The sequence below is a fragment of the Podarcis muralis genome, chromosome 2, assembly GCF_964188315.1.
Source record: "Podarcis muralis chromosome 2, rPodMur119.hap1.1, whole genome shotgun sequence".
NCBI classification, from domain to species: Eukaryota; Metazoa; Chordata; class Lepidosauria; order Squamata; family Lacertidae; genus Podarcis; species Podarcis muralis.
In genome coordinates this window covers 126,248,324-126,260,803 of record NC_135656.1, presented here as the reverse complement: position 1 = coordinate 126,260,803, position 12,480 = coordinate 126,248,324, and the positions used below count along the sequence as shown (strand labels likewise).

Genomic DNA, 12,480 nt, shown 5'->3' with positions numbered 1-12,480 from the left:
TTCTGAATGTCAGGTAGTTGTTTATCGCTTTGACATCTGCTGGAAGGGCGTTCCACAGGGCGGGCGCCACCACCAAGAAGGCCCTCTGCCTAGTTCCCTGTAGCTTTGCTTCTCGCAATGAGGGAACCGCCAGAAGGCCCTCAGTGCTGGACCTCAGCGTCTGGGCAGAATGATGGGGGTGAAGACGCTCCTTCAGATATACTAGACCGAGGCCGTTTAGGGCTTTAAAGGTCAGCACCAACACTTTGAATTGTGCTCGGAAACGTACTGGGAGCCAATGTAGGTCCTTCAAGACCGGTGTTATATGGTCTCGGCAGCCGCTCCCAGTCACCAGTCTAGCTGCCGCATTCTGGATTAGTTGTAGTTTCCGAGTCACCTTCAAAGGTAGCCCCACGTAGAGCGCATTGCGGTAGTCCAAGCGGGAGATAACCAGAGCATGTACCACTCTGGTGAGACAGTCTGCAGGCAGATAGGGTCTCAGCCTATGTACCAGATGAAGCTGGTAAACAGCTGCCCTGGACACAGATTTGACCTGCGCCTCCATGGACAGCTGTGAGTCCAAAATGACTCCCAGGCTGCGCACCTGGTCCTTCAGGGGCACAGTTACCCCATTCAGGACCAGGGAATCCTCCACACCTGCCCGCCTCCTGTCCCCCAAAAACAGTACTTCTGTCTTGTCAGGATTCAACCTCAATCTGTTAGCCGCCATCCAACCTCCAACCGCCTCCAGGCACTCACACAGGACCTTCACTGCCTTCACTGGTTCTGATTTAAAAGAGAGGTAGAGCTGGGTATCATCCACATACTGATGAACACCCAGCCCAAATCCCCTGATGATCTCTCCCCGCAGCTTCATATAGATGTTAAAAAGCATGGGGAAGAGGACGGAACCCTGAGGCACCCCACAAGTGAGGGCCCAGGGGTCTAAACACTCATCCCCCACCACCACTTTCTGAACCCGGCCCAGGAGGAAGGAGCGGAACCACTGTATGACAGTGCCTCCAGCTCCCAGCCCCTCAAGACGGTCCAGAAGGATGTTATGGTCGATGGTATCAAACGCCGCTGAGAGATCCAACAGAACTAGGAAGCAGCTCTCACCTTTGTCCCTAGCCCGCCGGAGATCATCAACCAGCGCGACCAAGCCAGTTTCAGTCCCATGGTGAGGCCTGAATCCCGATTGGAAGGGATCCAAATGGTGCGCTTCTTCCAGGCGTGCCTGGAGTTGTTCGGCAACCGCTCGCTCAATCACCTTGCCCAAGAATGGAAGATTTGAGACTGGGCGATAGTTGGCCATTGTGGCCAAATTGGCCGGTCTAAAGATGGTTTTTTAAGAAGCGGTTTAATGACCGCCTCTTTCAGCGGGTCTGGGAAGGCTCCCTCACGGAGGGAAGCATTCACCACCCCACGAAGCCCATCGCCCAGTCCTTCCCGGCTAGCTTTTATTAGCCAGGATGGGCAAGGATCCAGGAGACAGGTGGTTGGTTTCACTCGTCCAAGCAGCCTGTCCACATCCTCAGAGGTAACAGATTGGAATTGATCCCACTCAACTTGACTAGACAGAGCTCTAGCACTCTCCCACCCTGGCCCTGCTCCCACGGTGGAGTCTACTTCTTCCCGAATCTGAGCGATTTTATCTGCAAAAAACTTTGTAAAATCATTGCAGGAGAACATGTGGTCCGTGCTGGGCCCCAATGTTTTAGGTGGTTCCGCTAAATTGTGAACCACCTGAAAAAGTCTCCTGCTGCTGTTTTCTGCAGATGCAATAGAGGCGGTGAAGAAAGTCTTCTTCGCCGTCGCTATCGCCACTTGGTAGGCTCGACGTTGAGCTCTAACCTGTGTCCGGTCAGATTCGGAATGAGTTTTCCGCCACCGGCGCTCTAGCTGTCTCAACGATTGTTTCATTGCCCTCAGATCCGTGGAAAACCACGGGGCTGTCCGGGCTCCATGCAATCGGAGAGGGCGCTTCGGAGCCAAACAGTCAATAGCCCTGGTTAACTCCACATTCCAGCGGGCCACCAGGGAATCAGCTGAAAGGCCATCAACATGGGATAAAGCATCCCCTACCACTCTCTGGAAACCATTTGGATCCATTAAGTGGCGGGGGCGGACCATCCGAATTGGTCCCACCTCCCTGCAGAGGGGATGGGTCGCAGAGAAGTCCAGTTGCACCAGGAAGTGATCTGACCATGGCACTTCTTTCGTTTCACTTTTACTTAGTGTCAGATCACCCACGTCACTAGAGGTGAACACCAGGTCTAAGGCATGTCCATGACTATGAGTTGGGCCCAACTTATTCAGGGACAGCCCCATGGAGGCCATGCTTTCCACGAAGTCCCGAGCAGCCCCTTGTAAGGTCGTGTCGGCATGGATGTTAAAATCCCCTAGGACGACCAAGCTAGGTGTCTCCAGGAGGACATCCGCCACGACCTGAAGCAGCTCGGACAGGGAATCCTTGGTGCAGCGGGGAGGTCGGTACACCAAAAGGAATCCTGTACTGCCCCTATTGCCCAACTTCCAGAACATGCACTTGGAAAACTGGGTCTTCCCAATAGGACGCCTGGTGCAAACTAATGACTTCCTAAAAATCACTGCAACCCCCCCTCCCTGCCCACATGACCTGGGTTGCTGTGCGTAAGAGAAACCTGGTGGACAAGCAGCGGCAAGGACAGGCCCATCTGCTTCATCCAACCAAGTCTCCGTTACACATGCCAGGTCAAGTCCTCCATCCATGATCAAGTCATGGATTGCAGTGGTCTTATGAATCATTGACCTGGCATTGCACAGCAACACTTTCAGGTCATGTGGGTATCCCTTGCTGATTCTAGTATCCATCCGGTCAGGACCAGACCCGGAGGCAGGGATAGTCCTCAGACAACGACTAAACCTGCCCCCTCTGTAATGACATGGTCTAGTCGTAGCGTAACTCCTCCTCCTACCCGTGATCACTGAGATCGGTTGCCCCAGTGCATCCCCCCCTGTGGAACATGCCCCAGCCATTTTGTGGGCTGGGGCCCACTCCCCGGCAGCCCTGACCCCTCCCCCTAAGAACAAAGCAAGACCTTAAACAAGCAAACAAAACCAATAAAACAATACTGTCAGGGGTTCAGGAGCAGAGGGACAGGAAAGGGAGGGATTGGAGACCGAGGGAGAGGAATCCGAGGGAGAGGTCAGCGATGATAGCCATCCGAGGTCTCTAAGTCTCTCCAGCGAATCAGAGGATTCACAGAAAGGGGCTCCTGTGGTCAGAGCTAGGGGGTTGCCAGAGGGAACACCCCAGGAAGGAGGGGGCAGAGGGGACTCAGAGAGCAGCAGCTGGAAATCGGGACCAGCTTCCCCACCGGAAAGCAGTAAGGGGGAGGAGTCCCAAGCATCGGCAGCAGGCAGCTTTCCGTCAGCGGAAGGACATGAGTCAGGGTTAGCCACGCCTGCATCAGAGAGCGAGGAAACGGTCAAAAGGAAGGTCAGGGGCAGCGCGCGCGCGCCAAGTTCAAATGTACAAGAGGGGGGCGCAATGAGCAGCCCGGAGAGGGAGCCGGGTCCTAAAGCCCGGCGAAGAGAGGGGGAGGAGTCCGAAGGGTCCGCTTCCGAGGCGTCCAGGAAGGAAGGCACCCAGGGGGGTAGTAGGACCCAGAGGAGGAAGGAGAAACGTAGAAGGTGGAGTAAGGCTAGAGTCTTAAACTGGTGTACAGGGGGCGGAGACTCAGACGAGGCTTCGCTGGTCTAGGGTCTAGACGTAGAGACGCACGCTAGGGTTTGAAAATGGGAACTAAACTTCAATAAAGACTTTGTACAGTTCTGCTGACTAGCGTTGGTCTTCTGTGAGCTGAGACCTGGGGGCCGTCTCTGACAGTAAGCCTCGTCTCACAGTTTCATCGGTTTTCTTCGCCTCAAGCATCGTTGCGGGAGCGAGGCAGGGAGGGCAGAAGACTGGTGCCTTGCGAGCTCACAAGAGTCAGGCGAGATGACTACAGAACAGAAAATAGCTTCCCTGGAAGAAGCGGTGACACAACTCAGCGCTGAAATAATCGCATCCAGGAAAAGAGAGGAAGAAGCGGCAGCTGCCTGCAGAGATCTTCAAGCCAGGTTGGAAGGGCTTGTGAAGCAGGGGCTACCGGGACCCAGATCCGAGGGAATTGGGCTGGGGAAGAGAGGAGGCAGCATTGTATCTCATTTTGATGGGAATTTGCAGCAGTACCCCAATTTCCGAGCAGATGTGCTGTTTGCGCTGCAGCTCCTGGATAGAGACTTTAGAGATGAGCGGGAGAAAGTGGGGTTTATTTTGTCTCATCTGCATGGGGACGCGAAAGCATGGCTGCGCAATCTGTGGAGGGATAATGATCCAGCGCTCCAAAGCGCAGATGCATTCATTAAAGCCATGGACTCCTGTTTCTTATCCAACATAGACACTGACATTGCCCGGAAAGACATATTTGGGCTAAGACAAGGGAAAGCCAGCGTAAGGCAGTATCATTCCCGTTTTTTTGCATTGGTCAACGCGCTGAATTGGGATAAGGATTCTCCGCCAGTTAGAGACCTTTTTTTGGAGGGATTGAACCCACAAATCAAGGATGAGATGGCACGGGGAGAGAGACCCACAACCACTCAGCAAGTGGTTGAAAGAGCGCTGTCGATTGGGGTGAGGCAGGAGGAACGCCCATGGAGCAAAGAAGAAGGGCGTTGGGGACGCACACCAGCGAGAGTGCCCTCCCTCTTGCCTAGAGAGGCAGCGCGTGCGCAGTCCACGCCTCCACAGGGAGGGGGCGACGAGCAGATGGAGATTGGCGGTGCTAGGGCTCACTCAGCTACCAGAGCCTTAACACCGGGAGCAGTAAAACCGAAGCTGCCTAGAAGGAACAGGAAGTGCTATATATGTGAGAGTGAAGAGCACATGGCGAAAGAGTGTCCCCAGAGGATCCACAAGCAAACTGCAGCTTCAGTGACAGTATTGGAAACAACTCAGCAGAGAGCACCACAGCAGGGAAACGACCAAGTCTGGCTGGAATAGGAGGCAATGGGGCCCAGCCAGACGAGTCAGTGAGGAAGTCCCCAGAGATTTTGCAGCCCACAGACCCCCTCCCGCCCAAACCAGTGGTGCAGCTCACCGCATCGCTTCAGCTGCCCAATGGACTCACCTTAGAAGTGCCTATTACAATTGACTCTGGCAGTAATGCAGACTTTATAGGACTGGAGTTCATTCAACAACACAACGTAGCTTTACTGCCAGCCACGCTGCCCCTGAAGGTTGTCACGGTGGATGGCAGGGACCTGCTAGGGGGGCAGGTGGTGCAGCAGACGCCGCCGATGGTGATGCAAATTGGGAATCACCGGGAGGTCATCAGCTTCAATGTCACCCAACTGTCGGACACGCCTGTAGTATTAGGCATGAGTTGGCTGCACAGGCACAGCCCAGCATTGGCTTGGTACCAGCGCCAACTGACTTTTGGCTCCTCCTACTGTGCAGAACACTGCATTATACCCAGCCCAGAAGGGGAAGAGGAGGACCCGCAGTTACAGTTGGGCACGCTGCAAGCAGTACCCCTCAAGTATGCGGAGTTTTTGGAGGTATTCTGCGAGAAGGAGGTGGACAAGCTACCTCCTCACAGACCCTATGATTGCAAGATTGACCTCCTGCCGGGGGCGACGCTGCCAACTGGGAAACTGTACTCCATGTCTGAGGATGAACTGCAGGAACTCAGGGAGTTCATAGATCACAATTTGAAGCGTGGGTTCATCCGGGAGTCGAAAGCGGTGGGAGGCAGTCCAGTATTCTTTGTGAAGAAGCGGGACACGCCCCAATGGAGGCTGGTGGTGGACTTCAGAATTTTAAATTCGAAAACCAAGCCCTCAGCTTTCCCCATGCCCAAGATAGACGACCTGCTCGCGACGGTGCGGAAAGGACGCGTTTTCACCAAGTTGGATCTACGTGGGGCGTACAACCTGATTCGCATGCGCGACGGCGACGAGTGGAAGACGGCCATGTTCACGCCTCTGGGCACCTACGAATACAGAGTTATGCCCTTCGGATTACAAAATGGCTCTCACACTTTCCAAGCCTTTATGCATCATGTGCTGGCGGGGCTCCTTTACAAGAAGTGCGTATGCTTCCTGGACGACATCCTGATTTTTTCAGAATCGCGAGAAGCGCACGAGAGGGATGTCAGGGAAGTTCTGCAGAGACTGAAGGAGCACAGGCTGTACGCCAAGCTGGAGAAGTGCCAGTTCGACGTGACGGAGGTGGATTTCCTGGGCTACAAGTTGTCGGACAAGGGGCTCGCCATGGACAGCGCCAAGGTTCGCGCAGTGTTGGATTGGAAAAGCCCACGCAATCGGAAGGAAGTCCAGCGGTTTGTCGGCTTTGCCAACTTTTACCGCAAGTTCATCAAGGGATTTGCCATGCAGACAGCGGCCATCACCGACACGCTCAGCTCCAAGAAGAAGAAATTCATCTGGACGGAGCAAGCGGAGCAGTCCTTTCAGAAACTCAAGCGTCTCTTCGCGTCCGAAGAGCAGCTGCTGCATGTGAATCCCAGCAGACCCATGAGGGTGGAGACGGACGCCTCAGACAGAGCCGTGGGAGCTGTCCTGTTGCAACAAGACCAGCAGGGGGACTGGAGGCCGTGCGCCTTCTACTCGAGGAAGCTCAGCAAGTCGGAGCAGAATTACACCATCTGGGACAGGGAGTTGCTAGCCATACATGCAGCATTCAAGGCATGGAGGCACTTCCTCATCGGAGCCAGACATACAGTGCAGGTCCACACGGACCACAAGAATCTGGAGTACTGGCGCACGGCTAGGTTCCTCAACCAGAGACACATTAGATGGGCAGAGTTCTTCGCGGACTTCGACTTCAAGATAGAGTACATCCCAGGCGACAACAACGTGATGGCGGACGCATTGTCCAGAAAGCCGCAATACCTTGGGGAGGCGGCACCGTCGGCGGCCAAGCACATTTTCGCACCGGAAGCGTGGGCATGCGCGTCGGCAACCGTGGACCTGGACGCCGTACGTCGCGCGCTGCGGGAAGACCCCTTCGCACAGGCCAAGATGGAGGAGGTGCACAGGGGCACAGCGAGGGCCGACGAGTTCCAGATACGCGATGGGTTGCTCCTCCACAAGGGAGCACTCTACGTGCCGGGAGACGACCTCCGCGCAAGGGTCCTGCAGCAGCTACACGACGCTCCCACCGCCGGGCACTTTGGCAAAGAAAAGACTGTCGAACTCGTAGCCAGGGACTTTTGGTGGCCCAAGATGCGGGGGGAAGTAGCGGATTACGTCTCGAGATGTGACACCTGCCAAAGGGCCAAGTCAGTTCACAAACCGCCGGCGGGACTGCTGGAACCGCTGCAGACACCGTCTGAACCGTGGGAGAGGGTGGCCCTGGACTTCGTCACGGATCTGCCCAGCTCGAGGGGAAAGACAGCAGTGCTAGTGGTGGTGGACATGTTTACTAAGATGGCACACTTCATTCCGTGTGCGAAGGTAGCCACGGCAGAGCAGACCGCCAAACTGTTCATAGACCACGTGTTCAAAGTCCACGGTCTGCCACGGTCTATTCTCTCCGACCTGGGGCGACAGTTCATCTCGAACTTCTGGCAGAAGCTGATGGGCATTCTGAACGTCAAAGTCAATTTGGCGTCGGCGAGACACCCACAGACCAACGGGCAAGCGGAGAGGGTCAACGCCATCATGCAGCAGTACCTGAGATGCTACGCCAATCAGCAGCCCACGACATGGGTGGACTACCTGCCACTCGCCGAGTTCGCTTACAACAATACGAAGCACGTGTCGACGGGGGTGACGCCGTTCTTCGCCAACAACGGGAGGCATCCCAGAACCTTCCCGGGTTTAGAGAGAGTGGGGGCGGGGGAGCCACAGGCAGCGGAAGCCTTAGCGTCGGAGTTGCAGGAAGTCCACGAACAACTCAGGAGGCAGTTAGAACTAGCAAAGCACGCATACAAGGTGCAGGCTGACAGACACAGAAGAGTTGGGGAAGACATACAGGTGGGAGACTGGGTCTGGTTAGCAGCGCAAGCACTGCCGACCAGATCGTTAGCGAAGAAGAAGCTAGGGCATAAGCAGCTAGGACCTTACCAAGTCCAGGCACAGGTCAATCCAGTGGCCTTCCGGTTGGCTCTTCCGGAAGGTTCCAGAATGCATCCGGTGTTCCATAGATCGGTGCTCACGCCCTACAAAGCACCTCATAGATTTCAGGAGCCAGACACAGCACCAGACTCGCTCAGAGAAGGGCCCAGAAAGGGGGGGTCGCCTAGGAGGGGGCACATCAACGAGGTCACAGAGATTTTAGACTCGAGATGGGGGGAAGAGGGAGTAGAATATCTCCTAGCCAGAGAGGGTACCCCGGCCAGTGCCAACAGCTGGGTACCGGACTATGCCTTGGAGGAGCCTCTGCTCAAAGAGGAGTTTCATGCCATCTTCCCGCACAGGCCCATGCCAGCAGAGTATTTCGACGACTGGCTCTTCACACCCACTCTTTCAGCCAGCACATTCCAGGGGTTCGCCTCGGACGAGGAACAGGCACCAGTCCCGAGCTCCCAGGTGGGTTCGCCACCAGGGTCTGCCTCAGACCACTCGTATTGGTGGGACGATCAACCAGAGGAGCAGTGGCGCAGGAAGTGGCTGCGGGGTCCTTGGCTGGGACCACCCGAAGAGGGGGAGGGGGGTGAGACGGACATGGACGTGTTGGGGGACAACGTGGGGTTCGAGCACGGAGACAGAGAGATGGAGGCAGAGGAGAGCGAGGTCGACGAGTACATGGGGGACGAACTGTATCCTGCACGCACCCCCGCTACGACGGAGCACCCAGTACCCACACCGGAAGGAGGGGAGGGGGGAAGGGGGGGCTTCGAGGGGGGGATGGATGTCAGGGGTTCAGGAGCAGAGGGACAGGAAAGGGAGGGATTGGAGACCGAGGGAGAGGAATCCGAGGGAGAGGTCAGCGATGATAGCCATCCGAGGTCTCTAAGTCTCTCCAGCGAATCAGAGGATTCACAGAAAGGGGCTCCCGTGGTCAGAGCTAGGGGGTTGCCAGAGGGAACACCCCAGGAAGGAGGGGCCAGAGGGGACTCAGAGAGCAGCAGCTGGAAATCGGGACCAGCTTCCCCACCGGAGAGCAGTAAGGGGGAGGAGTCCCAGGCATCGGCAGCAGGCAGCTCTCCGTCAGCGGGAGGACATGAGTCAGGGTTAGCCACGCCTGCATCAGAGAGCGAGGAAACGGTCAAAAGGAAGGTCAGGGGCAGCGCGCGCGCGCCAAGTTCAAATGTACAAGAGGGGGGCGCAATGAGCAGCCCGGAGAGGGAGCCGGGTCCTAAAGCCCGGCGAAGAGAGGGGGAGGAGTCCGAAGGGTCCGCTTCCGAGGCGTCCAGGAAGGAAGGCACCCAGGGGGGTAGTAGGACCCAGAGGAGGAAGGAGAAACGTAGAAGGTGGAGTAAGGCTAGAGTCTTAAACTGGTGTACAGGGGGCGGAGACTCAGACGAGGCTTCGCTGGTCTAGGGTCTAGACGTAGAGACGCACGCTAGTGCCTGAAAATGGAAACTAAATGTCAATAAAGACTTCTGTACAGTTCTAATGGCTAGCGTTGGTCTTCTGTGAGCTGAGACCGGGAGGCCGTCTCTGACAAATACAAACAAAAAAGTAAAAATTACAAAAACATCAGAAGAAAAAATAATTCCCCTTACCCAACCAAACATCCATCCCACCCCCACCCCCCACATACAAAAAATCCAAAAGAAATTTTTAAAAAAAACATTTTAAAAACACTCTGTGCCCCTCTGGCAGTAACAACTGTCCTAGTGAGGCCTGTCAGGCCCCGCCCTGGGCCAGGTGGTAGGTGGCAGAAAGGAGCAGGGCCCTCAGGCACTCACTCTGGGGAGTCCTCCTGGGCAGCGGCAGCAAGCAGCACCACGCAGTCCTTATGAGGCTTCAGGCCCCGCCCCAGGCCAGATGGTAGATGGCAAGAGCAGGGCCCTCAGGCACTCACTCTGGGGAGTCCTCCTGGGCAGCGGCAGCAAGCAGCACCACGCAGTCCTTATGAGGCTTCAGGCCCCGCCCCAGGCCAGATGGTAGATGGCAAGAGCAGGGCCCTCAGGCACTCACTCAGGGGAGTCCTCCTGGGCAGCGGCAGCAAGCAGCACCACGCAGTCCTTATGAGGCTTCAGGCCCCGCCCCAGGCCAGATGGTAAGTGGCAGGAAGGAGCAGGGCCCTCAGGCACTCACTCAGGGGAGCTGGGTGGCAGAGTAACTACGCACCCAGATTTTCCGTAACAAAGGGGCAGAAATGGAGTCCAGCATTTGACCACCATGTCTAGAAAGCGGAACATCGGCCTGAGAAGAGACTTCTGCATGGACTTCTGCGTTTAATGCCCTGACAGCCTCCAAGTTGAGGCAAGAAGTTGACTTCTGCCTGAAAGAACCCGTCTCCGGACCCCACCTTTTCCTCGGTAAATAGAACTTGAATTGGTGTAATGTGAGGCGGATCCGCTCTATTTAATTGGGCGTCGTTAGCAGGGACATAATGCCTCTTTATGAATTGGAGGCTTGAGGGGGGATCTGCTACAGGGCCGTTATAAAATGATCATAAAGAATTGTAGAGTTGGGATGCATTTATACCAAATATAGTGGGTTAAGAATCAACATCTATGTTTTGGGATAATAATATCACCTAGACATTAGATAAGTATATATGGAATTAACCCGTAGTATCACTGTATTATTATTTAGTCACACTGATGTTTTAAAAAGAAAAAAATGTTTAAAAATAAAAAAGTAAACACCTGTAGGTTGGACCCCGAGGGACATCTAGTCTCACCCCCTGCAATGCAGGAATCGTAGCTCAAGAATCCCTGACATTTGGCCTTCTGTTTGGAAAACCTCCAAGGAAAGCAACTCTGTCCCTGGAGGTTTAAAGACGGAGATTGGGGAAGGAGTGTTTGCCGACACTGAAGATCCAGAGAACCCTTTAAGTTTCCCAGCCTCAGTTGTGGCGCCTGTGAAATGGGTATATCACAGTGTGTGTGTGGGGGGGTGCACATAATAATTAACTCAGGCCCAGGTTGGGAAATGCTGCATCAGCCCCACAGCGAAATGGGTGAAGTTTCCCAGCCTCAGTTGTGGCGCCTGTGAAATGGGTCTCCCAGTGAGGCTGAATTCAGAGGCGGTGCTTCAAGTCCACCCAGGTGAATGAGAAGCAGGGATGGGACCCAGGGGACAGGTGGGGGTGTCCTATGGGGGGTCTCCATACCCAGGAGCTGGAAGAGCCCTGCTGGATCCGGACCAGGGCAAGGTAGACTGGCTCTGTCCAGGGACGCTCCATTGGGATGCGGCGGGGGGCCGGAGGGCAGGAGCAGCGGGGCAGCAAGGGGGCCGGATTCGGGACTTGGCCAGGAAAGCGAAAGCGGAGGGACTAGCCCGGGCCAAATCCCCCCCCCCCCGCCCCGCTTGGCGACAGGCAGAAATCCCACCGGAGAAGTTTCCCCCGCCAGCCCCTTCCTGAGCCCGCTGAGTTTCTGACTTGCAGGGGGAGGAAATCCGACCACGGGGGCGAGGGAACCCAGGCGTCCGGCCCTGAGCTCTCCTCCTCCTCCCGCGCCCTGCCGGGGGGGGGACCCAGGCGTCCGGCCTCGACCTCCCCAGCGGAGCGGAGCGGGTTGGGCAGCCCTGAGGCTCCGCAGGGAGAGAGCAAGGAGAGGCGGCGATGGCGGAGACTCCGTCCGCGCTTCCCCTTTCGATTTCGGAGCCCCGGGAGGAGGGCGGGGGGGGGGGAAGGGACCCCTCTCCCAGCCCCCCCGAAAGGCACCCTGAGCAAGGGGTCTCCCGCCGGAGATGCTGATTCTGGCCTGGCCGGAGGAGGAGGGACGAGATGCCTCGAAAGAAGGGAAAAGAGCAGAAAAGCAGCTGCCCCCCCAGCCCCCCAGAATTGGGGACGGAGGCGGAGCGGCGAGCTGGGGGCGCCCCATCGGAGATGCGTCCCTCTGGAGGTTCACTTGGTCAGGTGGGAGCCAGTTCTCTTTCATGGAATAGATTCACAGAAGGGACCCCGAGGGTCATCCAGCCCAACCCCCCCCAGCGCAGGAATCTTTGGCCTCGAACCCACGACCCGCAGATCAAGAGTCTCCTGCTTTGCCAACGGAGCCATTTCCTCCAAAGGGACTGGTGTCTCTCTCAGGGACCCTCCGAATATTGCAACAAACTTCCAGTCGGCTAGTGAGCAGGTGAAGTATAATAATAATAATAATAATAATAATAATAATAATAATAATAATAATACATTATTGATACCCCTCCCGCACATCTGGGGGCAGGGCACGAGGCTGCTGTCTTGATGGCCTCTGAGCCCAGAAGCACAGAGAATTCTGCACATGCCCTGGACCATCCGGATTCCGGGAGGGAGGGAGAGCGGCCTGCTGGCTGCGCTCAGCTTGCAAAGGGTTAAATCGAGCAGAGCTGGAGTCCTAGACAGGACAG

The 12,480-nt window shown here is 56.0% G+C and overlaps 2 protein-coding genes across 3 annotated transcripts in view; both read left to right on the top strand.

The window, feature by feature from the left end:
* LOC114592649 (uncharacterized) overlaps nt 1-12,480 on the top strand; it is a 207,434-nt gene that overhangs the window by 45,417 nt on the left and 149,537 nt on the right. The window lies entirely within an intron of this gene.
* Nucleotides 10,290-12,480, top strand: part of LOC144326642 (uncharacterized) — a 132,521-nt gene continuing 130,330 nt past the window's right edge. For both annotated transcript variants that reach the window (XM_077923266.1, XM_077923265.1), the window contains exon 1: nt 10,290-10,457. The gene's annotated coding sequence lies outside the window, so the exon portion shown is untranslated. The remainder of the gene's footprint in view (nt 10,458-12,480) is intronic.